The sequence below is a fragment of the Patagioenas fasciata genome, chromosome Z (assembly GCF_037038585.1).
Source record: "Patagioenas fasciata isolate bPatFas1 chromosome Z, bPatFas1.hap1, whole genome shotgun sequence".
In the NCBI taxonomy this organism is placed as follows: Eukaryota; Metazoa; Chordata; class Aves; order Columbiformes; family Columbidae; genus Patagioenas; species Patagioenas fasciata.
Window position 1 is genome coordinate 83,318,505 of NC_092560.1, and position 25,303 is coordinate 83,343,807.

At 51.1% G+C, this 25,303-nt stretch overlaps 1 protein-coding gene across 1 annotated transcript in view; it reads right to left on the reverse strand.

Annotated features, from left to right (window-relative positions):
- Window positions 1-18,796, reverse strand: part of ZBTB7C (zinc finger and BTB domain containing 7C) — a 161,730-nt gene extending 142,934 nt beyond the window's left edge. Inside the window, exon 1 of the mRNA XM_071802314.1 lies at window positions 18,618-18,796. The gene's annotated coding sequence lies outside the window, so the exon portion shown is untranslated. The remainder of the gene's footprint in view (window positions 1-18,617) is intronic.
- Window positions 18,797-25,303: the final 6,507 nt, after the last annotated feature.

A 25,303-nucleotide genomic window follows, 5' to 3' on the forward strand; every position in this document is an offset into this window, starting at 1 on the left:
TTAACCCACCCCTGGCACTGCCCCATGTCCCTGAGAACCTCATCTGTGTGTCTGTCCAACCCCTCCAGGGATGGTGACTCCAGCACTGCCCTGGGCAGCCTGTTCCAATGCCCAACAGCCCTTTGGGGAAGAAATTATTCCCAAGATCCAACCTTAACCTGCATCCCCAAATTAGGGTAACCTCCCAGTTCCTCAGTGCTAAACGAACGCACATAATGAAGCCACAAAAGACCAGCCTATCCCACAGCAAACACGCGGCGCTGCCTGGACAAGCAGCTCATGAACAAGCCTCTGCAAACAGCCTGCACCTCCTTTTCCTTTTCCACCTCCCTCACTTGTCCTCCATCCATAGGAGCAAAATAATTTTCTTTGGGCTTTTAATTAAAAGAGAAGCACATCTAACACATCGAATCGGGGTCACGCCATCCTTCCCAGGCACCGCGTTCAGAACTCGGGTGGCACCTACACGAGATGAAGATGTTGAAGCTGCCAGACCATAGGCCGATTCAAGAGGAGACTGAGAGGTGACCTTATTAATGTTTATAAATATATAAAGGGTGAGAGTCAGGAGGATGGAGCCAGGATCTTCTGGGTGACAACCAGTGATAGGATGAGGGGTAATGGGTGCGAACTGGAACACAGGAGGTTCCACTTTAATTAGAGAAGAAACTTCTTCATGGTGAGGGTGCCCAGGGAGGTTGTGGAGTCTCCTTCTCTGCAGACATTCAAACCCGCCTGGACACCTTCCTGTGGAACCTCAGCTGGGTGTTCCTGCTCCATGGGGGGATTGCACTGGATGAGCTTTCCAGGGCCCTTCAACCCCTGACACTCTGGGATTCTGTGAAAGCAAACCCTCAAGAGTCACCAGGTTATTCTTCGCTGCTCCTACGTGCACAGACACCAAAGGGATGAAAGAAACTGCTCAACAGAGGAGGAGCTGGAACTGCTCTAAATGAAGGGCTGCACTCGTGGTGGAGTTTGTACTAAGAGATATGAACATGTTAAACCTCCTGCCCAAGCCCACTGCCTGTGACTTTCAGACAAATATAACCAAGAATGGGTTTTCTGATTGTGCAGCATCATAGAATCACCCAATTCAGGTTGGAAGGGACCACAAGGATCCAACCTTTCTTGGCAAACCACAGTCTAAACAAGATGGCACCAGCACCAATACCTGCTGGTGGGTTTTCTAGGTGCACCTCAAAGGCAGAGAGGACTTTGAGTGATGGCCAAGCTAAGAACTGGGGAGAGAATCATGAGGAGTGAGGTTCCGCCACAGGTTAGTGCAAGAAGAGTATCACCAACATCTGGTCTTGAACCTCGTGTATAAAGAGCTTGTGGTCTTCAACCAGCTGCAATGAGGCCTTTGGGGACATAGAACCCATTTTGGTTGGGGTTTTCTCCTTAATAAATTAAGCTGCTTTGTTAATTAATTAGCCCATCTTCTCCAAGGACCCAGGTCAGGAGCCAACGAGTCACAACTCAACTGCATCTCCAGCAAACACCGCTGAATTGAGAAGGTGCAGGGAGATATTGGCCTTTAACATGAGGAACCTGCAATGGATTAACATCCCTTTTCCTTCAAAAATCACCAGAATCCAGCTTACAAATTAAAAGGCAGCAGCTGATAAGCGATTAGCATGTACAAAATAACTATAAACCTTTTTATTTTATAAAGCGCAGTCTCCACCAAATTATTCCACCTCCGGGCTCCATGGAGTTTGCAGCACCCCTGTATTTGTTTCCCAACCGAGACAATTGCGAGTTAAATGTTCGCCGGTGTTGTTGCTGCTACAGGGATTGTGCAGTTAAATAATTCAGGAGCCAATTACTGTTTAACGATATCACTCCCCATCATTTGAGCGGCGATCCAGTATCCAAGCCAAGAGACTCCGGCAAGGAGGAGTCTGCAAGAAGCCTTTGTTTGATGCAAAAACACCAATCTATGTACTACTTCTGCGTAATATACAACTTATTGACTGAAATATGGGGTATACGGCGCATTTTATTGCATGTTAAGTGAGGGTTGTAATTAATTACCACTTGCCTTTAGGTCGCTGGTTTGATTGCCACCTAAGCAAACTGGTGACGGCAAAAGGTCCTGCCCATGGGATGGTTCCTTGGCGATAAACTCAAGAAAATTAGAAAGCAGGATGGCATAATGCCGATTTTGTGCCCAGATCAGGAAATCTGGATCTCTCCCTCATCCCCAACATATAAGAGACACCATCATACTTGATGCTTTCACCACCAGGGCCAGCTCTCCAGCAAGGACAACCAGTGCTCTCCAGCTCCGATCCAACCCGCTCAGGACCTCTTTGCCTGGATTTGGACCTAAAAATACTCTCATATTTTGAAGACCCATCAATATAGAGTATGAACGACCGGCTGCCCTTTTGACCGTGAGACAGGAGCTTATTTAAGGGCTGAACTCCATCTTCTCCACGTAGAGCATCACCAGAGCTCACCCAACCCATCTCCATGGCTTAGCAGAGAGAAACGTCTGTTTTTTAAAGATACCCCTTGGTTCCTCGCTTGTGAGGCTTTAAATGTTCCTTCTGCACAGCTATTAAAGGGTGTGAGAAAACTTGGCAAGGAAGCCCTGGGTGGTACGGAGGACGGGAACAAGGAGGAATCTGTGCCCAGGGCAGGGGAGGGGGCGGCAGAGCCGCGGTGCCAGGCTGAATAGCCGCCGGGGAGGAAATGACACACAGCACTATCCTGCTTTTGTCCAGGGGAGAGACCAAAATGCTCTAGAAGAAGGAAAAAGTAATATATCAAAAAGGGGATTATTCTGGCTTGCATCACTCCCTCCTCTCTGGCTACGGGTGACCCCTCCTGGGGACCACAGGGCGTCACAGCCCGAGCGGCACCTGGGCTGGTTTAGCACCAGGTTTGTGCTTTTACGTTCCCCAGGTTTCTGCCCGTTCGTTGTTTTTTTAAAAAGCCAGCAAAGTGCCACAGGTAGGGGGAGCGAGCAGCGTCCTCCAGCCCTGCCCCTGAGCGAGGTGACACCAAAGACACCAACGTGGTGGCCGTGGTGCTGGTTCTCACCAAGCTGCAATTACAGCTGCGCTCGCCCCAAGAATAAAGCCTTAAAAAGCTTTCACCCTCATCATTCTAAAGAAAAGCTCAAAAATGTGGTGTTTTCCAACTCTCCACCACCGGCCATGAGGTCCACTCTTACCTCTGCTGTGTCCCATGTTTAGGGAAGCCCTCTCCTGCTCCCCACACTTAGGGTTGTCCTCTCCTGCACCCCACCTCAGCTACACCTCCATCACATCAGCTTCATGCTTCGGGACTTCCCAAAGTCCATCACCGAGATGATCCCCTCCCCGTGGGCTTGTCTCATCCCTCCCCACAGCTGCGGCTCGTTCTCCAGGTCAGATCCTTCACCTGAAACTCATGAACCATCATCTCCCAAATGCCCAACCACCCTTTCAAGCACCACCCTGCAATATCAAACATGCCTTCTGTATCTCTCTCTTTCTTATTGTTTCAGTATCTCACCCATTGTGTCCTCCACCAAAGAAGTACCACAACTCACACTTTACTCCTCAACCAAAACTATCTCCATATCTTGGCCAGCTTTCATTCCTCTCTTCAGGTATAATGACAACAAGCAATGCACAAACACCATTTTCTCGTAAATTTAGAAGCCCACCCTGAAAGGAACCCAAAATCTCTCCCGTATACATACATATTGATGGTATACCTTATTAAAAACATGACCCCAGAAGAACTCCAACTCAACAACTGTCCATAGGCACAAGTTCTCCTCCTACATCCCACGATTGCTTCAAAAGGGCTCAGGCAAAATTAAAGGAAAAGATGAGTGTGGGAATGAGGGAAGGGTGAATATTGTGGGACAGATTCACTCTGGTAGGACTTGAACAAAGCTGATAACTTAAAGCCAGCAGAAGCAACCATATTTGATAGGAGGACAACCCCGACTGCTGCTCCTCAGTACTAGTGGAGGAGTTGGAGGGACGGTGAGGATTCACCTGAATGGCAGCTGGGGACATCGGAGTGGGCAAGGTGGTTGTCAAAAGATGAGCAGGTTTCACTGAAATGAGTTGGGCAGAGAGGTGGTGGATGAACCATCCCTGGAGACATCCCAGGCCAGGCTGGACGGGGCTCTGAGCAACCTGAGCTGGTGAAGATGTCCCTGTCATGGCAGGGGGGGCACTGGGGGAGCTGGGAAGGTCCCTTCCAACCCAAACTATCCCACGGTTCTACGATCACAGCATCCCTTCAGGCCCATGCAGTGTTGAGCCCAGCTCAGGGGCCAGTATCCCTCTACAGACACTGATGTTCCTCTGTCCAACCATGGAATGGCTGGGGCCCTCAGGGCTAGAAAAGAAATAAAGAAAAAATATCAATTGCAGCAGACACATCTAAGTCACATTTTTCTTTTCCTGCACGTCAGAACTTGTACCTCTTTAAGGTATTTTTAACCCAGCTCCTTGACACAGGATGGGGCTCTCCCTCCACAGAATAACTGAATAATTTGGGTTGGAAGGGACCTTCCCAGTTCCCCCAGTGCCCCCCCTGCCTTGAGCAGGGACATCTTCACCAGCTCAGGTTGCTCAGAGCCCCGTCCAGCCTGGCCTGGGATGTCTCCAGGGATGGTTCAGCCACCACCTCTCTGCCTAACCTGGGACAGGCTCTCAACCAGTCTCAGTGTCAAACATTTCTTCCTCATGTCCAGCCTGCACCATCTTGCAGACAAGAGACAGGGAGGGTGGGCTTGCAGCAAACACGTTTGTTCATGTCCCTTTGTCAGGATGGATGGATGGGTGGATGGATGGAAAGCCCCTGAGGTGCTGGAACGAGAGAAGGGAACGGAGCTGGGGAGGGGGCTGGAGCACAAGTGTGATGGGAGCGGCTGAGGGACCTGGGGGGTTCAGCTGGAGAACAGGAGCTGAGGGGACACAGGGACACAAGAAACGGCCTCAAGTTGCGCCAGGGGAGGTTGAGGTTGGATGTGGGGCACAATTTGTTCCCCAAAGGGCTGTGGGGCATTGGAACAGGCTGCCCAGGGCAGTGCTGGAGTCACCATCCCTGGAGAGGTCGAACAGACACAGAGATGAGGTTCTCAGGGACGTGGGGCAGTGCCAGGGGTGGGTTACGGTTGGGCTCGATGATCTTGAGGGTCTTTTCCAATCAAAATGACTCTATGATTATTGATTACCTATAGGCGTAGCTGACCTGCCACACCTGCAGCACAGCATCCTCTTGCTCAGCTGTTGAAGGATCTGCCCTGAAAGTGGTTGATGATTGAGCTTCAGCTGTAGGGCGTAAGGAGAAGAGCCCTTGGGAAGGCTGGGAGAAGACCACCTTGGTGATGGGCTCTGGGGAAGCCCCACAGCACAAGGCCAACGTGATGGAGATGTGCCTGAGACAGTCAAACAGCAAAAGACATCCCTGAGCGTGGGGCGCAGCAAGGGGAGAAGATTGAACCCTCTGGGCCATCTCAGGGTGTCCCCCCAGGGCCTGAGTCACCAGACACTCATCAGCCACCCCAGGCACCAGCAGCCCCGGGGCCAGCGCGATGCCGGAGCCCCAGGGAAGCATTGAAAGGCTGCGTGGAGTCGGTTGATTGCGCTGTCTGAACGTTTGCATATTTGGAACAACATTAAACCAGCCCTTAATGCTAAAAAAATAGCTTAAGAGCAAAAGAGAAGTGCAGCCGCAAACAATTTGGGGGTGCGCATCCCGCAATGAACACACCGTGGTGGTTGCCAAAGCCTACAAAGACATCCCTGTCCCCAGGAGCTCATGGTGGAGTGTGAGATGAGGCAGAACTCGCCAGGAAAAGCTGTTCAGCAGAAAAATGGCTTGTGTTTTTTCTTTAGAAGCCACACCTGCACATGATCCATCCGTTTGCTCCCCTCCAGACTCATCCCAACACTCACGACTTGCAAGACGCTTCATAAAAACAATCAACTTTGCTAAGGAAATAACAGAGCCCTGGGTAAAATGAGCTTTTTGCCTCCCAAACGTTTTGCAACTATCTCTTACAAAACTACCTAAGTCCAAAATGCAGGAGAGGCAATATTAAGCTTTACTAAAACGGTGCCTTTAGGGTAGAAATTGCTGCAACATGTGAAAATAACACGAGGAATTCGCAGCTATGGAAAACTGCTTTTTATTTTATAGTTTCCACGCTTATCAGGCCCCAAAAGAAATGACCCTAAAGAAATCACAGTGATGGCTGTATTACATACAGCACCTCATTTTTGGATTATTTTAGAGGAGATGCAAGTGAACTGCTTCCCTGTTCCACCTGAAGCTCTAAATACAACCTGGATTCCCAAAGTATAGCTGTAATATACATAAAACATAAACAAAACTGCAACATATACCTAATACACGATGACGTGGTGCAGATAAAGATGTTCTTGGTGTTTACTTCAGGTTGCCTATAGAAGAAAAACCTAATGTTCTTACGGATGTGGCAACCTGGGCATGATAAATGAACATCAGAACATTTTCCTTGCCCACCATCAATACACGGAGCTATTAAGGAGACAAGATGCAGACGGAGATTAGGAAACATTTTTTGGAGATCACTAAGCCAGCCTTTGGTAAAGGCAAAAGCTTCGGGACGGAATGAACCGAAAGGCAAAACAGAGACTTGAGATTTACATCCCAGATCAGGCTCCGGAGCGTGAAGCAATAACGGTGGTTCTGGATTAGCACAGGAGGTAAAACTGAGACTAACGCAACTTCTTCAGACAGGCAAAGCAGGCACAGGGCTATGCAGATTCCAGCCCATGACACACTCGGCAGAGATTAGAAAGTCTAAGTGCTTTCTAAAGAACAAAAAGTCCCTTCAGTGACTAATTCATTTATTTTTATATGAAAAAGAAAATAAGCAGCATCTCCCAGAACAGTTCTGGGGATTCTCCTGCACGTCTGCTCTTCCCCACAGCCATCGAAAGGTCCGAGCTGAAGGGGAAGCGTTTTTCCAGGGACAGGGAAGCAACACGGCCCTGGAAATCCCATGGAAAAACGGATTTCTTGTGTGACACCCTCAGCCCCTCCTGCCACCCTCATGTCCCCAGACGGGACCACGCTGGGACGAAGCCACCCCCACGTTTTGCAGGAAACGCTACGCACAAACACCTGCACCAAATGCATGTAAAATTATGCCGCTAATTTGCACGCGTAATTACTATGAATTAGTATGCAATTGGCCAATTAGATTCCCTTCTCTCATGCATGTTGTTTCTAAATTCCGGTCTCATCACGGAGCGATCTTCTGGTCTGATAAGCGGTCCAGACGATGGGTTGTCTCCAAATCTCTAGATCATCCTCCAGCTCCTCCATGGGCTTCCATCATAACCACGGACTAAGAACGGCCACTCAAACCAAACTCCTTTCAATAAGTCCACAGGATTTCATCTACAAAGGCCCTCCAAGATACCCTAACCCCACCTCAACCCAGAGAGCGGAGCCTCATGAAGACCATGCGTGACACCTGAGCTGAAGCGCGTTTTTCAGGAAGACATCCTGAACTGAAGATGATGGAGAACCCATCCCATCCCTACTCGAGCATGCCAGCCGCCTGCTTGGAAGTTGATATAACATTTGGGACATCCAGATGAAAGATGCAATGGAAACGCTTTTACTGCTCAATCACCACACACGTGCCCCAAGGATGGAGAGGGTATCAGAGGGACCAGCCATCCCCAACGACTTGGGGGCACCAAGTTTCTCCAAACTCCTTTTTCACCTCTAGACACAACCCGGCAGAGCCAGGAGGAAATAACAAAGGACAAAAGTATTCCAACAAGCCTGGTTTGAAGCCATCCCTGTGGGAGCACGTGGGCTGCACAGATTTGGGGTAAGATTTAGGGTCTCCTGGAGACCAGAAGAGGGGGCTCGTCATTGCTCCTCAGCCTTCCCCAGGTCCTCTCCTGGGGCTGGAGACCCCAATGACAAGCAGCCACTCTCCCAGGCAGAGCTTCTTCACCACTGGTGAAGAATTGGAGTTCTTCATGGAGTTCTTTTTGGAGAGTTTTTGGAGTTCTTCATGGAGAGAGGAGTGCAACACGCTGTGAGACCATTTTGGGGAGCTCAAGGGGTTAGCAGAAGAGTGTGGCCATGCTGGACATCATGGCTGTGCGGCATTTTCCTGTTCCTGGGGAGGAGAAGGAGAGGAAGAGAAGAGGCAGGGGAAGAGGAAGGGATAGGAGGAGAAGGGGAGAAGGGGAGAAGTAGAAGGAGAAGGAGAAGGAGAAGGAGAAGGAGAAGGAGAAGGAGAAGGAGAAGGAGAAGGAGAAGGAGAAGGAGAAGGAGAAGGGGAAGGGGAAGGGGAAGGGGAAGGGGAAGGGGAAGGGGAAGGGGAAGGGGAAGGAGAGCAGCAGGGAATGACTAAGTCTCATCAACGGCACCAGGGTTACCAAGCAAATAGGTGGCACCGACAATAGGGACCTGGGTCAAAACTGCAGCAGCACCAAGACCGCCAGGACGAGGTGGGCAAGAGAAGACTCAAAAGCAGATGGTGTTCAACCCCTACTGGTTGCTCCTCCACCCAAAATCGGGCTCCTGAGGTCCATCTCATGAGGGATGCTCGGGCAGCAGGACCACCTGTGAAGGTGAAGATGCCAAAACAGAGCAAACTCACTCAAAGCTAGAAAGTGACTTTAATCTCCTTCTCTGATTTTTTTTTTAATTTTGTGGAGGGGGTCATGATTTCCTACTTCTTTTTAACATCCTCACCTGCTTTGGGCTACACCTCTCAGAAGAAAAGCGTCCCAATGGCTCACCCATGATGCCCAAAGGAGGCTCAGCGCTTGCCACAGCAGCATCTTTCCACATTACCCATGTTTCTAAACCAAAAGTGCCTTTTTCCTCTATTCCCCCTCAAAAACAATCCAACCGATCCCACATTTTACAAGGACGGCCGGGTATTTCTTTACAATTCAAAGCCCGATAAAGATAATGGGTTCAGAATAACCCCAGAGAAGGTCTGCTCCTGAAATCAATGGACTGGCCAGGCGAACAAAATCACTCACACTTGGAAGTGCTGCGAGCTCGGTCCCTAATAAAACACATTAAAAATAAGGCATCAAAAATAACACAGGAGTACACACGTACACGCGAAGCTGCTGAAGTGAAAGACTCAAGTTGCATCAACCTCACAAAAAGTGAGATTAACACCCGCTTTTTCATATTTTGAAGGTGAGCCATAAAATGCATTATTTGTAAAGCGGCGCTAAATTAATCTACAAGGTGTTTAATTTGCAAAGCCCGTCATTATTACGGGTCGCTTTAAATTTACAACCTGGACCCGGTAAAATCCTGCATCGTCATATTAATTGCACATTATCAAGGGGCTCGTTTATAGCCTTATCATTTTAAATGGTGATTGCTAAAGAAACCCTGCTGCTTGTTTCCCGCACGTGGCATCTCTGCGGTTCCCAACAGGCTCGCCAAGAAGTGTTTGTCTCCTTGGGAAAAAGAAAAGAAGACACTAAAACAGAATATCAGAGATTAATTTCATCAATCCAAGGCACCGACCAATACCAGATCTGCACCGGCGCCTCGTGACTTCGGGTTGAAGAGAAGATTGAGGCCCCTAATACCATAATCCAGGCTCAAAAAGAAACTCCAAGCTGCAAATACTCCCCAAAAAAAGGATGACTTTTAAAGGCAAGGCTGACAAAATGAGTGCAAACGCCCGCTGAGCAATTCCAGCAACTATCATCAGTCATGTTGCTCATCTCCTCTATTTAATTGACAATTAGGATGCTTAAAAGCAACAACAAATACCCCAAATGTTTTCTCTCACATTGCCGTGATTAACTGGCAAAACTTCATTCTCGAGGCGCAAAGAGTCACCAGTTTTGGCGGATCTTCACGACTTTAAGCTCAAGCTCATCGCTGACCAAGCTGAGGTCGCTGTTCTCCTGCCCACCCTTTTTTGGTTTGACTTTGATGGTGTGTTCGTCACAGAGCGAGGCAACCTAAAAATAAACCCCCCCCCGAGGGATTTCTGTTCCAAAAGTCGCCAATGGCCTCTTGTTCGTGTCCCTGTGCCAAGGTACAACGCGCTCCGCGCCAGATCTCGTCTTCGGCACAGTCACGGAGCTCGTCACCTGCCAATTAGCTTGAGGGCCGCTCACTCGCTAATTCGCTGATTTGGTTATTCCCATCAGATGTGATCGGGCATGCAAACCTCCATCTCTTTACGCTAGACAAAGCCTGGAGAAAGGAGGAGGGCTGAGCGATAAATAAATTAAAATATCGGTTTGGGATTAAACTGAAACAAAATTAACGTCTCCTCCTCCCTCCCGACCTCCTCCTCTGCTGTATATTGTTAAATGTGATGCGATTAGCAGGTTCAGATAGTGTTGGAAAGGCTCCTTCCACCAAGAGGTCCTACAGGACCAAAGGACATCTTGTAGACTGGTGAATCTTATCTGCGAAAGACCCAAAATCTGCAGGAAGTAGCCACAAGACATTGGGAAACACCACTTTTCCCAGCAATTCAGTTCCCCAAAAGGTTATTTAGGACTTTCTAGAGCATCGCTCACCCCACAACTCAAAAGGAGCCATGTCCCTCTTGGCAGATAGAGGTGACAATTTTCGGATAAGCCATAGATCTGCTGGGTTTGCCCACTGGAAGGCAAAAAAAAAAATCCAAGTGGAGGCAATAATTTTGTATTTCAGGCACAGAACCATCATGCAGTTTCATTATTAAACAGTCGACGCTGCCTTTAAGCCCGGGAGCGGCATTTTATGTGCACGTGAGAGTTTATAGGATATTTGGGCATCATTTCTGATGAACAGCCCTGCAAAACTGTTAGATCTCTGACCCGTTGCTCTTGTAAATACTGGTTTTTTAATTTACTTATTTGTAGTGGAGTAATTCGTTCAGGTTCCAACCATGATGGAGACCGTGCTATCGATACGCACCAGCAAGAGACAGCGCCAGTTCTACAGGCCACGGAGCAGAAAACAAAGCATCACGGCTGGTGATGGTGGGGAATGGAGGTAAAAACAGATTATGTCCCGAGATCCCAAGGAAAAAGCCAGCAAAATAAACAGAAGGAAAAGCCCAGAGCACCCATCTAAGTGTTTAACCACAAGAGGACCACAGCAGTCCCACAGAACAAGGAGTCTCAGACAGACCTTTCATGTTGAGATGTGTGTCCTACCAAAACACCTTGGCCATGACATAGAACCATAGAATCATTTTGGTTGGGAGGGACCCTCAAGATCATCGAGCCCAACTGTTACCCCACCCCTGGCACTGCCCCATGTCCTGAGAACCTCATCTCTGTGTCTGTCCAACCCTCCAGGGATGGTGACTCCAGCACTGCCCTGGGCAGCCTGTTCCAATGCCCCACAGCCCTTTGGGGAACAAATTGTTCCCCAGATCCAACCTCAACCTCCCCTGGTGCAACTTGAGGCTGTTTCCCCTCATCCTAGATCCCTCACCCCATCTATACATCATACTTCGATGCTCCAAAGATGTCCCTCACACAATGGCAATAAGAACCTCTTTAGGAACAAATGCGACACTCCATATTTTTTCCCGTTTATCGCAGAACAATAAACTCCTGGTCAAAGCATCCATTTGCACATCGGGATGTCGTCCATCTCCCACAGTTTCAGTGGGAGAAAGGGAAAACTGAGGCCACACAAGAACAAAAGTAAAGGTTTGGTGAGAGAAAGCAGAATACACCGTGAGCAGCTAAAGCCCATGAGCTCACACCTCTGCAATTCCAGACCTAGATCAAGCTCTCCTAGCTAGGACAAGCCTCCCTGCCTGCCCCAGAGACCTGCTTCCCTCCAGGAACGTTAAGCACAGCCAACGCATGCTCTGGCGCTGGTCTGTATGGACCAGCAGGATGAGATGCTACCTGCCCATACTGCTCATCATCTCTGCATTCAGGTGCCCCGAGGCGGTGTGCGAGCCCTGCTGCTGTTGCTGAGCGATGCAGAGTTTTGGGTGGATTGGTAATACCCCAGCTCCGGTCTAGCAAGACACATCACGCTTGACCTTGGGGAAGCCAACAGGACATTTAGAAGCAGGCTGACATGACCCAACAGCACTTATGGGGATGTGGGATAACCCCACAACTGCGGCCAGGCCCTTTATCACCTCCTCTACTTGCGCCAGACGTTTGTGCCACTGCATGAATCATAGAATGGTTTGGTTGGAAGAGACCCTCAGGAGCATCGAGTCCAACCATTAACCCAACTCTCCAACCATAACCCAACTCTAGCACTAACCCATGTCCCTAAGAACCTCATCTGTGTGTATTTCAACCCTCCAGGGATGGTGACTCCAGCACTGCCCTGGGCAGCCTGTTCCAATGCCCCACAGTCCTTTGGGGAAGAAACGGTTCCTAATATCCAATCTGAACATTCCCTGGTGCAACTTGAGGCCATTTTCTCTTGTCCTATCACTTGCTACTTGGGACAAGAGACCAACGCCCTCCATGCTACAACCTCCTTTCAGAGGAAGGACCATGTGTGGGGACAACCACCATGAATGCCAGCAAGCTGCTGCAACCTCGAGCCACAAAAGCCAAGGTGTCACCAGGATGGACTGAACCTCCCAACCATGGGTGTTTGCCAAGATCCTAGCCCTGATCCCTGGGAATTAGCACTTAGGGACATGGTTTAGAGGTGGACTTGGCAGTGTTGGCTTAACAGTTGGTCTCGATGATCTTAAAGGTCTTTTCCAAGCAAAACAACTCTCTGATTCTGTGAATTGTACCATCATCTACAAGGGAGGTACAGTTGGCTCCTGGTTCTCCTTGCCACCAGTGTCATCTCATCCTTCTTCTGAGTTTCGCTCTCGTAGTAACTCCCTTTGCAACTGGAGAGGACACCAGCAGCCTGGCCAGCCCCACCACTCCCCAGCCTTCCTCCTTCTCCAAAATAAAATAAATTAAATAAATTCAAGCCCTTTTAGATCAATCAGCTCAGGCAAACAAGCCAAGACACCTCCTCCCAGCAACGCCAACAGAGAACTAAGATCTAATTAAACAAATGAAACGGATTCATAAGAACGACGAGGGTTGTTTCTCCTTCCAGCTGGTGACGGTGAGATTAAAAGCAAAGAGAGACCCGGATTTTCACCAGAACGTCGTAAGAAAGTGGCACAGACCCAGCAGATCCCAAAATACACAGCGGGGCACACCCTTCCCTACAAACACACCTGCTGCTTATTTTTCCCCTCCCCTTTTTCTCTCCCACATCCTCTCTGGAAAAGCCAAACTACATTCATTACAGCACCGAACTATTTCCTTTTTTATTCTAATATTTCCTTTTTTTTTTTTTTTAATAGGCGACCATCTGGGAACGGGGAGGGGAAAGGAAGCCCTGGAGCTTTTCAGACACAATTTAATATAAAAAAAAAAAAGTATGATTAAAACCAAAAAGCATAAACAAACAAACCATGTTACCCAGAATAATGACTCCGGGGAAAAGCGCCAAAAACATTGTATAAGCTTCTGGAGCGTGGCTGGAGCGGGGAACGGAGCGTCCTGGTGCTGAGGGGAACGCGTCCCTGCCGTGGGACGACGGGGTGCTCTGGGAGAGGAAGGGATGAAAAGGGTTTCACGGAGATTTAAGTGCCTAAATACGTCTTCAGGCACCTGGTTCTAGCACTTGCAAAGCCGCGGTTTAGGTAGACTCAGACTTTTTCAATATGGTGAAATCGTCCTTCTGCTCTGGTGAGAGCCCCCTGCAGTGCTGGTCCAGCTCTGGGTCCTCAGCACAGGACACACATGGACCTGCTGGAGAGGGGCCAGAGGAGCCCCAGGAATGATCCGAGGCTGGAACAACTCTGCTGGGAGGACAGGATGAGAGAGTTGGGGTGTTCAGCTGGAGAAGAGAAGCTCCGGGGAGACCTTATTGCACCTTTGCAGACTTAAAATGTGCCTGTGAGAAAGATGGGGACAGACTTTTGAGCAGGGCCTGTTGTGATAGGACAAGGGGTGATGGTTTTAAACTAAAGGAGGGAGATTCAGGCTGGACATGAGGAAGGAATTGTTGTCCCTGAGGGTGGTGAGAGCCTGGCCCAGGTTGGGCAGAGAGGTGGTGGCTGAACCATCCCTGGAGACATCCCAGGCCAGGCTGGACGGGGCTCTGAGCAACCTGAGCTGGTGAAGATGTCCCTGTCATGGCAGGGGCCGCACTGGGGGAGCTGGGAAGGTCCCTTCAACACAAACTGTTCTATGATTCTGTAATGCCCCAAGCCCTTTGGAACTGCTTGTGGCCATCTGTGTCCACTGAGATCCATACAAGAGGAAATGGCCTCAAGTGGCGCCAGGGGAGGTTGAGGTTGGATGTGGGGAACAATTTCTTCCCCAAAGGGCTGTGGGGCATTGGAACAGGCTGCCCAGGGCAGTGCTGGAGTCACCATCCCTGGAGGGGTTGGACAGATACAGAGATGAGGTTTTCAGGGACATGGGGCAGTGCCAGGGCTGGGTTATGGTTGAATTTGATGATCTTGAGGGCCTTTTCCAACCAAACGACTCTATGATTTTCAGCAGTAGCATGCAATATTCTGTAGGATGGTAAACGGGGGGCACGCAGGTCCATCCGCATCACCCAGAACCGAGCTGCTGTTCCCCCAAAAACCAAGGAGCACAGCGGATGCTCCTGAAGCTCCTCTCCTCACAAGGAAACATGTGGGGGGTGATGCTTTGCACTCAAGGGCTTCCACCCCAAAAATAACGGGGTGCAAGAGCACAATGGATATTACAGGAGGAGGGGGGTGATACCAGCACAGGCAGCCGTGCTCCCGAAACACCGACACACAGAGAAGACAAATGACCAGCCCAAGGCCACACAGCCGGGCAGTGTCCCCTCTACGTGACTTCCAGTCCCCGCTCCAGCACAGCATCACTAAGGGACCCTTCAAAAAGTGTTAATATTGCCTTCAAAATCATGAGATTTATTTTACGCCCACACACACATAACCTTTTTTTCCCCAAATAAACAATAAGACCTACCCTGAAAATAAGCCCTACCATGATTTTTCACTGTTTTTGAGGATGCTTGAAATATAAGCCCTGCTCGAAAAATAAGCCCTAGTTACAGTTTATAAAAATAGTCAATTTTAAAAGTGTACAGGCACCTATACATGTAAAAAAGTAAAATTAATTGGCAACAGCATGCACCCTTCACCAAGAAAAGCAGACACCCCAAGAGAATCACGCTCAAAAGACCCCACGAGACCCAAAATGTAGAGTGTTGTACATGGAAAACGAAACAGAGTCACAAGAAATTAATGATGGAATTCAGTGTTTGGAGAGTTATTATGATGTTACAGAATGTGATGACACAACCGTATTTGAATAGATGTTGATTTTTTCTGTTGAGGAATAAATGTAGATTGTTGTTCACAGAAAAATAAGGCATCCTCTGAAAATAGACCCTAGCGCATCTTTTGGAGTAAAAATTAATATAAGGCCCTGTCTTATTTTCGGGGAAACAGGGTATATGAATGTAGGTATTTTTTGCCTCCTTCTCTCTTACCTTTCCAGGTGCCACCTCAAAATCCCTCTGAATAACCAGGAAAAGTAAGAATTCCGCATTTCTCCGCTAAAAGAGAACTAGTAGGGGTTGACCTGACTGCAGGACCTAAGATGCTGCGAACGGTCCCACCGGCCAAACCAGCGCCTGCATTCACAACCGGGAAACGCCGCGAATTATTTCCTAGAAGCTATAAAACCCATCCCGACGATCGGGACGGGAACGGGGATGGATTAGCTGAAGTTCAGTCGCTTGGAGAAGTCACGCCGGAGGAGATCCAGCCAGGTAATCCATCTTTCTGCTGTGCTGTACAATGACACGGTAACAGCCACCCCGGGGGGGTTTCCTTCAGGAAAACTCAACTGTTACCCAAATGGTGAGTTAATACCGAGCAAGAATTCAGCTGCCGTTAGAGCGAGGGACGAGCGTGACAGGGAATAAAATGCCACAGTCCCCACTCACGTGTTTTTATTTATAAGAGGAGAAATAAATAGACCTATCTGCAGGCTGCAAAGAGAGGAGGCTGGGATTAAAAGAAAATAAAAGATTCATTTTTGTTGCCATTTTTCCTAATAAATAGCCCGGCACGGCCGTGCTGATGGGTATCCGGGGTGGAGGAGGGCACGCTGCTCGGCTCTCGTGGGGACACGGGACACAAATCTGAGCTCGGGCTCTGCTCTTTTGTGTTGATTAAAAAAAATAAAAGAAAGAAAGAAAAAGCAAGCGAGAAAAGTTATGTGGCTAATAAAGGGCTCTATTGTGCCATCAATTTTTTAAGCTTTAATGATTTCGGGAGGAAGTTCAGCTCAGCGATCGATAGCACAATACGGGCAGGAGGGCTCGGAGGAAATTCAGCAGCGAGGGGTGGCGGAAAGGGGGGTTCGGAGGAAGGGGGTTCCCTCTGCTCGGGGTACAGGGGGGCTCACGGGACCCCCATGCAGGCTGGGGCTGTCCCCTGTCCTGCACAGCTCCCCGAACTGTTTGGCCAGCGCGATGTGAGCTCCCCCTCCTGCCACACGGTGTATGTGGACGGTGGGGACATTTGGGGATGCTGGGACAGCTGCCAGCAGTGCGGGAGGGGGTGAAGCACCCACACCAGCCCGGGATGTTCGTCCCATGCTCCTCACACCCGGGCTGAGCACATCACCGGGGTTCTCACCCCATGCTCAGCCCATCCCGGGGATTCTGGTTTCATGCTCCCTGCACCGAGGCTGAGCACGTCCCAGGGATCTCGCCCCACATTCAGCCCATCCCACGGACACTTGCAACACATTGACCCATTTCAGGGATGCTTGCCCTCCACTGACCCATCTCAGGGAGGCTCACCCCACACTGACCCATCCCAGGGATGCTCACCCCACACTGACCCATCTCAGGGATGCTCACCCCACACTGACCCATCTCAGGGAGGCTCACCCCACACTGACCCATCTCAGGGAGGCTCACCCCACACTGACCCATCCCAGGGAGGCTCACCCCACGCTGAGCCTGTCCTAGGGATGCTCACCCCACACTGACCCATCCCAGGGAGGCTCACCCCCCACTGACCCATCTCAGGGAGGCTCACCCCCCACTGACCCATCTCAGGGAGGCTCACCCCCCACTGACCCATCCCAGGGATGCTCACCCCCCACTGACCCATCTCAGGGAGGCTCACCCCACACTGACCCATCCCAGAGATGCTCACACCACACTGACTCATCTCAGAGAGGCTCACCCCACACTGACCCATCCCAGGGAGGCTCACCCCATGCTAAGCCTGTCCTAGGGATGCTCACCCCACACTGACCCATCCCAGGGATGCTCGCCCCCCACTGATCCACCCCAGGGATGCTCACCCCACACTGACCCATCCCAGGGATGCTCGCCCCCCACTGATCCACCCCAGGGATGCTCACCCCACACTGACCCATCCCAGGGATGCTCGCCCCACTCTGACCCACCCCAGGGATGCTCACCCCACGCTGAGCATGTCCCAGGGATTCTCACCCCACACTCCCCACTGAGCCTGTCCCCAGGCTGCTCACCACCAAGCCCACCGGTCCCCAGCCACCACAGCCCCCGACATCCCTCTCCTCCGGGCAGCCCACCCGCAGGGCAGGCAGTTCCGCATCGCTCGGTGCTGCTGCGGGGGAGGCAGGACGCGGGGTTATTCATTGTGGGGGGCCAGGCAAACCTAAGTGACACGGTGACACAGCGTGAAGCCCGTCAGCATCCGCGGGGACAACGCCTCGCCCAAGGTGCCACCTTAAACCCGAGCACAAGCCACAGCCGCCTCAGAGTTCACACAGGCTCAGGCAGCAGCTGAATAAATAACCAGAATGAAAACCTACTGAGGACACCCCAGAACTGGCAGGGGACCCTGAACCACCGGGTGCAAGGTGCTATGGGCTGTGATGGGGCTGCCCCCCGAAACACCCCGTCCTTAGCGACAAGTCAAAGCTGAGCTTAAGTCGGTGGGAACCAATTCAGGATCGCACCAGCTGCAGCACGAGCAACCGCAAGCAGTGGGAACTCCGGCAAAAGTTTTGCCCCAATATTAAAAAATAATAAAAATTAATAATAATAATTAAGCAATAATGATAATTAATATTCTATAAAAATAAGATGGGGGTGGGAAGAGCGGACCTGGGAGCCGGGGGTGCCGGTGACAGCAGCGCTGGCTCGGCGGTGTTGCCGCAGCTCGGGGACCCGCCGGTGCTGCGACCCTGCCGGGAGAACCGGGCACCTTCGCCGGTACCATCGGGCACCTTCCGCCGGTACCGCCGGGCACCGTCCCCCGGTACCATCGGGCACCTTCCCCCGGTACCGCCGGGCACCGTCCCCCGGCACCATCGGGCACCTTCCCCCGGTACCGCCGGGCACCGTCCCCCGGCACCGGGGAGGGAGGGACGGGGCGGGGGTGAAGCTGCCGCTGCCTCCCCACGCAGGACGCTCCCCGCGGGATGGGGGGCGCTGGGGATGGAGGGGACACGTCCCGTCGGTGCAGATGGGAGACCCCGAGTTCCGTGTACCCCCCCACCCCGGCACGGGAATCCTGGTGGGGGGGGGAGGGGGGGAGATGGAGCATTAAAATAAAATATATATTAAATACAATAAGAACTTACCGTCTAACACGCAATTAAAAGGAGCCCCGGCGGAGCGGGGGGAGCATCGCGGGGACAGCGGCGGCACCTCCGGTGAGAGCGGGGGGGCGGTGGCTCCCTCGGTGAGTGGGGGGGGACGCGGGCACGGACCCACCTGCACCGCCCGCCCCGTCCGGCGGCGCTGACCCGCGGCTGGCGGCGGCTCCCGGCGGCGAGCGAAGGGCCCGGATGTCGGTAGCCCCGCTCCCTCCCCCCCCCGCCACCGCCGCAGCCCCGGGCGGCCCCACCCCCGCGGGGGGGGGTCACCGGTGTCGGGGGGTCCGGGGTGGGAAGTCCCGCCCGCCCCGTCGGGGCGCCGGGCGCTGCCACGTGGGAGCGGCGGGGGGGCTTTGGGGAGCGGGGCCGCCCCTCCCGCCCCCCCCGCGGCGGGCTTGACAGGTCCACGCGACCAAACAAACCGCGGCGGACGGGCGGGCGGCTCAGCCAATCAGGGCGGAGGGGCGGGGCTGGCGGCCGCCCGAGGGGAGAGCGGGGGCCGCGGGGTCCGAGCGCCGCCCGCTGCCCTGAGGAGCGGGGAGGCGGGAACCGCGCGGCCTCGGGTGTCAGAGGCGTTCCGGTGGGAATGGCCCCTCAAGATCAAAACGTCCGACCATTAACCCACCCCTGGCACTAACCCACGTCCATGAGAACCTCATCTCCACGCCTGTTCAACCCCTCCAGGGATGTTGACTCCATCCTATCTCCCCTCAGCTCCTGTTCTCCAGCTGAACCCCCCAGGTCCCTCAGCCGCTCCCATCACACTTGTGCTCCAGCCCCTTCCCCAGCTCCGTTCCCTTCTCTCAACTCGCTCCAGCTCCTCTGAGGGGGAATTATAGCCCTCAGTTGTACTGGGGGCTGTCATAGAGTCATAGAACAATTTCGGCTGGAAAAGCCCCTCAAGATCATCAAGTCCAACTGTTAACTCACCCCTGGCACTGCCCCATGTCCCTGAGAACCTCATCTGTGTGTATTTGCAACCTCTCCAGGGATGGTGACTCCAGCACTGCCCTGGGCAGCCTGTTCCAATGCCCCACAGCCCTTTGGGGAAGAAATTGTTCCCCACATCCAACCTCAACCTCCCCTGGCGCAACTTGAGGCCGTTTCTTTGTGTCCCTGTGTCCCCTCAGCTCCTGCTCTCCAGCTGAACCCCCCAGGTCCCTCAGCCGCTCCCATCACACTTGTGCTCCAGCCCCTTCCCCAGCTCCGTTCCCTTCTCTCCACTCGCTCCAACTCCTCTGAGGGCAAATTACAGCCCCCAATACAAGTAGGGGCTGTCATAGAATCATAGAACCATTTTGGTTGGAAGAGACCCTCAAGATCACTGAGTCCAATTGCATCCCCTCCCCAATCTGTCTGTCCGCCTGTGTGCTACAGCGCACTGGGAAACGGGATTTAAGATAAAAGTTTTTCTTCTGAGGAAAAAGAACCAAAACTTCCTGAAATGATCAGTTTCTGTGGATCATGAGCTTAGGGTGCCACCTGCCCCGTGTTTTGTCAAACCGACATCATCCCCAAAGCCAACCTGATAAAACTGGGGGATGATCCGGGTCACCCCTCAGCATCTAAAGGGTTGGGCTGTGGGGGAAAAAGAAAACACTTGCGGAGAAAGCAGGCAAAGAACGCACCTAAATCCTGCTCACTCCATGGAACTAGGATAGCCAAAACCTTCCTTTATATATTTAATCAACTTGGTCCCAAAACTTGTATTCCAAAGGAAGAAATATTGAGGTCCTAACAGCAGGTCTGTTTCTTTTTTTATGGTTGTTTTCTTTGGCAGGCTCTTGCTTTCAGGATTTGGGATTTTTGATTTATTTTTTCAAGTCAGACCTAGCCAAAATCACAGTTTGTTTTTATTTCATCTGGCAGCCTACCCTATCGTCAAGCTCCCGTGCTTTCCCACCGGCGCGATGCTGAGTCATGGGAGAACACCATCCGCTTAAACTCTTAATATCTCAGTCTTCAACCTCAACATCAACTATCAAGGGGGTTTGTCCTTCCCGTGTGTGTTTAGAGCATTTACAACGTTTTTAGATGTTATTTTCCAGGATTTCTGAGGTGGATGCAGCAAACTGGCATCAAATGTTCGCGGTGAAACACCATTTCAAGCTGTTTCTTTAGGGTGTGTTGTTCTGCAATCCATCTGTTTCAGGTGGAGATCTCTGCACTAAGACCGAGTCTAACCATTGCTCACTGCTGATCCAGCCTGGGGTCTGACCCTGAATGCCTTCCTCAGCTAAAACTCTTTGATTTTAGCGGAAACCTTCAATTACTGGTGCATTTTTAGATTTAAAGGGAAGATTTGAATTAGAAAGGGTAGGAGCAGCTGCTGTGACTTTGCTGATGGAGGAAAGCAGAGGCGAGATTTGGGGATACCCCCCCCAAAAATGCCAAGAAATTTAGCATGCTAAAACTACAAGTCCTCTGCACTGCATCACCTTATTTAGGAGAGAAAGAATGGAAGGGGTGGGCAGCTGTGAAAGACCAACAACCCCTTTCCATCCAGAGGAAGGATGCCATCCATCTAGAGAAGCTCTTCATAGGGGACAGGGGGGTTTTCCCCCAGGGAAATGTCCCAAGGAAAATCCCCCCCTGTCACCTGTGGAAAAACCTCAACTTTTATCCTGTTCCCTGCATCCAGACAATGTGATGCTTCCCTCTGCCTTCAAAAATCCATAGGGATGATGTTGTTGTCCATTCATTAGTCCAGAGGCTTCTCTTAATCTCAGGTCTGGGCACATAACCTGAGATGTCTTGTGGGAGCACCTACTTTTTAGTCCTGCCTGGAGTCCTGTCTTAGATCAGTGTCAGACCTACAGTGCAGCCTTGTTTTCTGTCCTATTCAACATGGATCTGTGCCCTTGGAGCTTGGCGCACCTTCCCTTGGCAGGAAGGATCACTGAACCTGAACGTCGGAGATTTCTGACATATCCCCTCCTCAGAGCAGTAACTCGGCTCTGTTAGAGCAGACTCAACTCTGGGATTTGCTCTTCATGTGATTGAGAGTGTAGGAATTGGCAGGAGAGGAAGGGAGCTACCTCATCTTCATGCACATAATCAATAGAAAATCATTACTTAAAAAGTAAAGTGGTTGATGGTGTTTTTGTAGGGCAGGACATGCCCTGAATTTTCAGTCTTTGATGCGTACTACTTAATATGCCATGAGGTGGAGCTGAGCAAGTGACTCACGTTGTAAAAGCTCTCCGGTAACTCCTGGTGCTACTTCAGCAAGTGTGTCGTGGTTGCTTCAGAGTGTCTATGGCTGTTGTTCTCCATCCCAGTTCTGCAAGCTTTTGAGGCCCTGTTAGGGAAATCCCAGGCATTGGAGGGATGGCACCAAAGCTGGACATGAGGAGGAAATTGTTGTCCCTGAGGGTGGTGAGAGCCTGGCCCAGGTTGGGCAGAGAGGTGGTGGCTGAACCATCCCTGGAGACATCCCAGGCCAGGCTGGACGGGGCTCTGAGCAACCTGAGCTGGTGAAGATGTCCCTGCTCATGGCAGGGGTGGCACTGGGGGAGCTTTGGAGGTCCCTCCAACCCAAACCATTCTGTGATTCTATGTGTGGGGCTCTTGCCAGGATCCATGATCTGGATTAGGTCCAGTGCTGCTCAGCGATTAATTACTGCCCCTAGCACCAACCCCAGATGTTTTTCTGATCATATTTCCCACCAAGAGCGCCCTTTATCCTTAGGTTCATGCAGCTGTAACTACTGATCACAACTACGGTTCTGCTCCCCTCGCCATACCCTAGAATCATAGAATTATTTTGGTTGGAAGAGACCCTTAAGATCGTCAATTCTGACCATAACCTAAATCTAGCACTACCCCATGTCCCTGAGAACCTCATCTCCGTGTCTGTTCAGCCGCTCCAGGGATGGTGACTCCAGCACTGCCCTGGGCAGCCTGTTCCAATGCCCCACAGCCCTTTCCAGGAAGAAACATTTCCTAATATCCAGCCTAGTGTATGGAAGAAAAAGCTGCTCGAGTGCCAGACTGTGTGCTCCATGGGGACGATGTTTACACCATGACTCCTACCGCTGGAGTATGTCTCACACAGTGAATAGAGAGCTGGGATAGTGAAACTGGTGGATCTAACACAGTTTAAGTCCACCAGGACACGCAAGCTCAAGGTACACAACCAGGTGATGTGTGCCTGGTGTGATCATTCTCTCAAGCTCATACTTAAAGATTCACTTCATGGCCAGCTGACCAAATATCTCTGCACCCAGCCTTCTCTGTCAAATGAGGTCATAATCTTCTCTTCATAAAATCATGGAATCGCAGAATGGTTTGTGTTGAAGGGACCTTCCCAGCTCCCCCAGTGCCCCCCCTGCCATGACAGGGACATCTTCACCAGCTCAGGTTGCTCAGAGCCCCGTCCAGCCTGGCCTGGGATGTCTCCAGGGATGGTTCGTCCACCACCTCTCTGGACATGGATCTGCATCTTCCACATGCTATTCAAAGGCAATGTTAATGCTGATGATTAAATAGAGTGTCCTTGGAGACACAGGAGGGCAGGCACGGGTGTAACACAGGCACCACCAAAGCCAGTGACAAACCTGACTTGAGTTTAATGCACCAGCTGCTCTGATACATCATCTCAACATCATGGGGCAGTGAGGGACCAAGCCTGATATGTTCAGTGAAGGAGCCAAAACAGGAGAAACCCCAAAATTCTGCTTGCGAAGCTGCCTGGAAGGAGGAAAACCTTGAATCCCAGTGTGAGGAGCTGAAGGCACCTTCAGTGACAACGTGCTAGTTGAGCTTAAGAGGAATGTGAAGGGTTCCGGACACTCGTGTCGTGACAGGCGGTCCTGGGCAAGGCTGAGCATGTCTTTGGGGGCCAGGCTGACCTGATGTAACTGGGAGCTGAAGCTGGAGCTGGATGCTTCGCTTGAAATGGCCCCAGGACTGAACAGATGGCTCCTCTTTATTTGCATGCTACTTGGATTTGTGAGTCAAGCAGAAGAATAACTTAATTTTTGACATTTGCTTCTCCTCAGAGCCCGGCACAATTTATGTCACGCTGGCATTTGCGTGAAGGATGTTGCTTTAGGCACAAAACCCACCGTGGCTTTAACCCTAAAAGGAGCCAAATAGGCAGGAACCATGTTCCTCCCCAGCTCTGCCAAGGGATATTGCACTTACACAATGACCAAAGAATCAGGAGAAAACAGTCATTTGGGGCTTGTGGAAGGAAGGGGCAGGGTCGGTGTTAAACCGGACTGGAAAATATCTCATTTGTAGGCCTGAAATGAGAGACTGTTTGTGGATGAGGTTTACCTCCTATTAAAAATACCCTCCAAGGCCTGTGCAGTTAGTCTTGAGCGCAGGGGATAAATTTAGCCGAATCCTGTTCCTGCTGACATAAACTTAAGTGAAAATAATATATACGGCCAGGGCGCAACATCTGCAAGCCAATTAAAAGCCCGTCTGATTGCGCCCGAGATGACAGTTGCCGTGACTGGTGTGTCTGTGTGCCACCCCTTCCAGAGGGGAAAAATCCTGCTGCTTGGCTGTGCAGCACCTTCCTACACCCGCGACGGCTCGCGGGGGTTATTGGGTGGTTTGAGTCTGTCCTCCTCACTCTGCCGGCTGTGCCTGACATCCCTGTGCAGTCACATATGCGATATTCATAGGTTTGACTGCAGGTCGGTCATAAAAGTCACAGGGCAAGGGAATGAAGCACGCTTTCCGGCCCAACTCTAAGACGGGAGAGTGAACCTGAGTGAGGATGCACGTGCTTCAGCCAATATCAACATATGTATTTTTTCAAAGGCTTTATTCGAAGTACTTAGCACTGAGAGATGTTCGTGGTTTTCCGGTGGACAAAATGACCAATGATTTTAAGCAAAGTATTATTAAAGAAGCTGGTTTGTGAATGGGAGACAGATCAGACAGGGCGCGTTGACACGTCGACCTCAAGTCTGGGGCTCCGGTGTGTGTCCCAGTTTTCAGCATTTCTTGGATTCACTGTGATCCCCCTCTTGTGGCTACACCAGCTACACCGTGCTCATCAGGGCTCAGTGGCATTAATGTTCCTGAACCAAAGCAACTGAAATATGGTGGGTTCACAGGTCAGCTGCTGTGACTAGCGCAGTGTGTACCCGAAGACAACCCAAAATCCATCTGCTCACACCTCTCCTGTTGACGCTACCCCAGCAGCCAGAGTGAACAACCTGTCCTGGAGCTGCTGACCCAGACTGAGCTCTTAACACGCTCCATTTGTAAAGTAAAAACCTGTGGCTTAAACCACATTCGTGGCAATTTCAGCCGACACACTTTCCTTCACAGGACAGGAACAGTTTAGCAGCCCAGATCATGGGCCACAACTGTGAATAACCTGGTCATATTTGAGGGCGTTTTTCAGATTGGGCCTGAGCCCTGAGTGAATAAAACATGCCTGGAGGACACAGTGATTGTGGTGTCGCATGTAAAGAGGTCCCCTGCACAATCTTCTCTACATCCTCTGTGGAACAACAAGTCCTTTGTAGCTCTGACCTCACTGAGCGCGTCACTTGGAAAATGAAACTGAGCCCAATGTTCATCTGGAGGTACTTGGGCTGGGAACATTGGCGTGGGGACAGGATTCCCCCGAGCAAGCCTGTCATCCTCCTAGTGTCTTTGGGGAGGCCAGAATCTGCAGATTGAATTGTTAATTGGCCATTGAA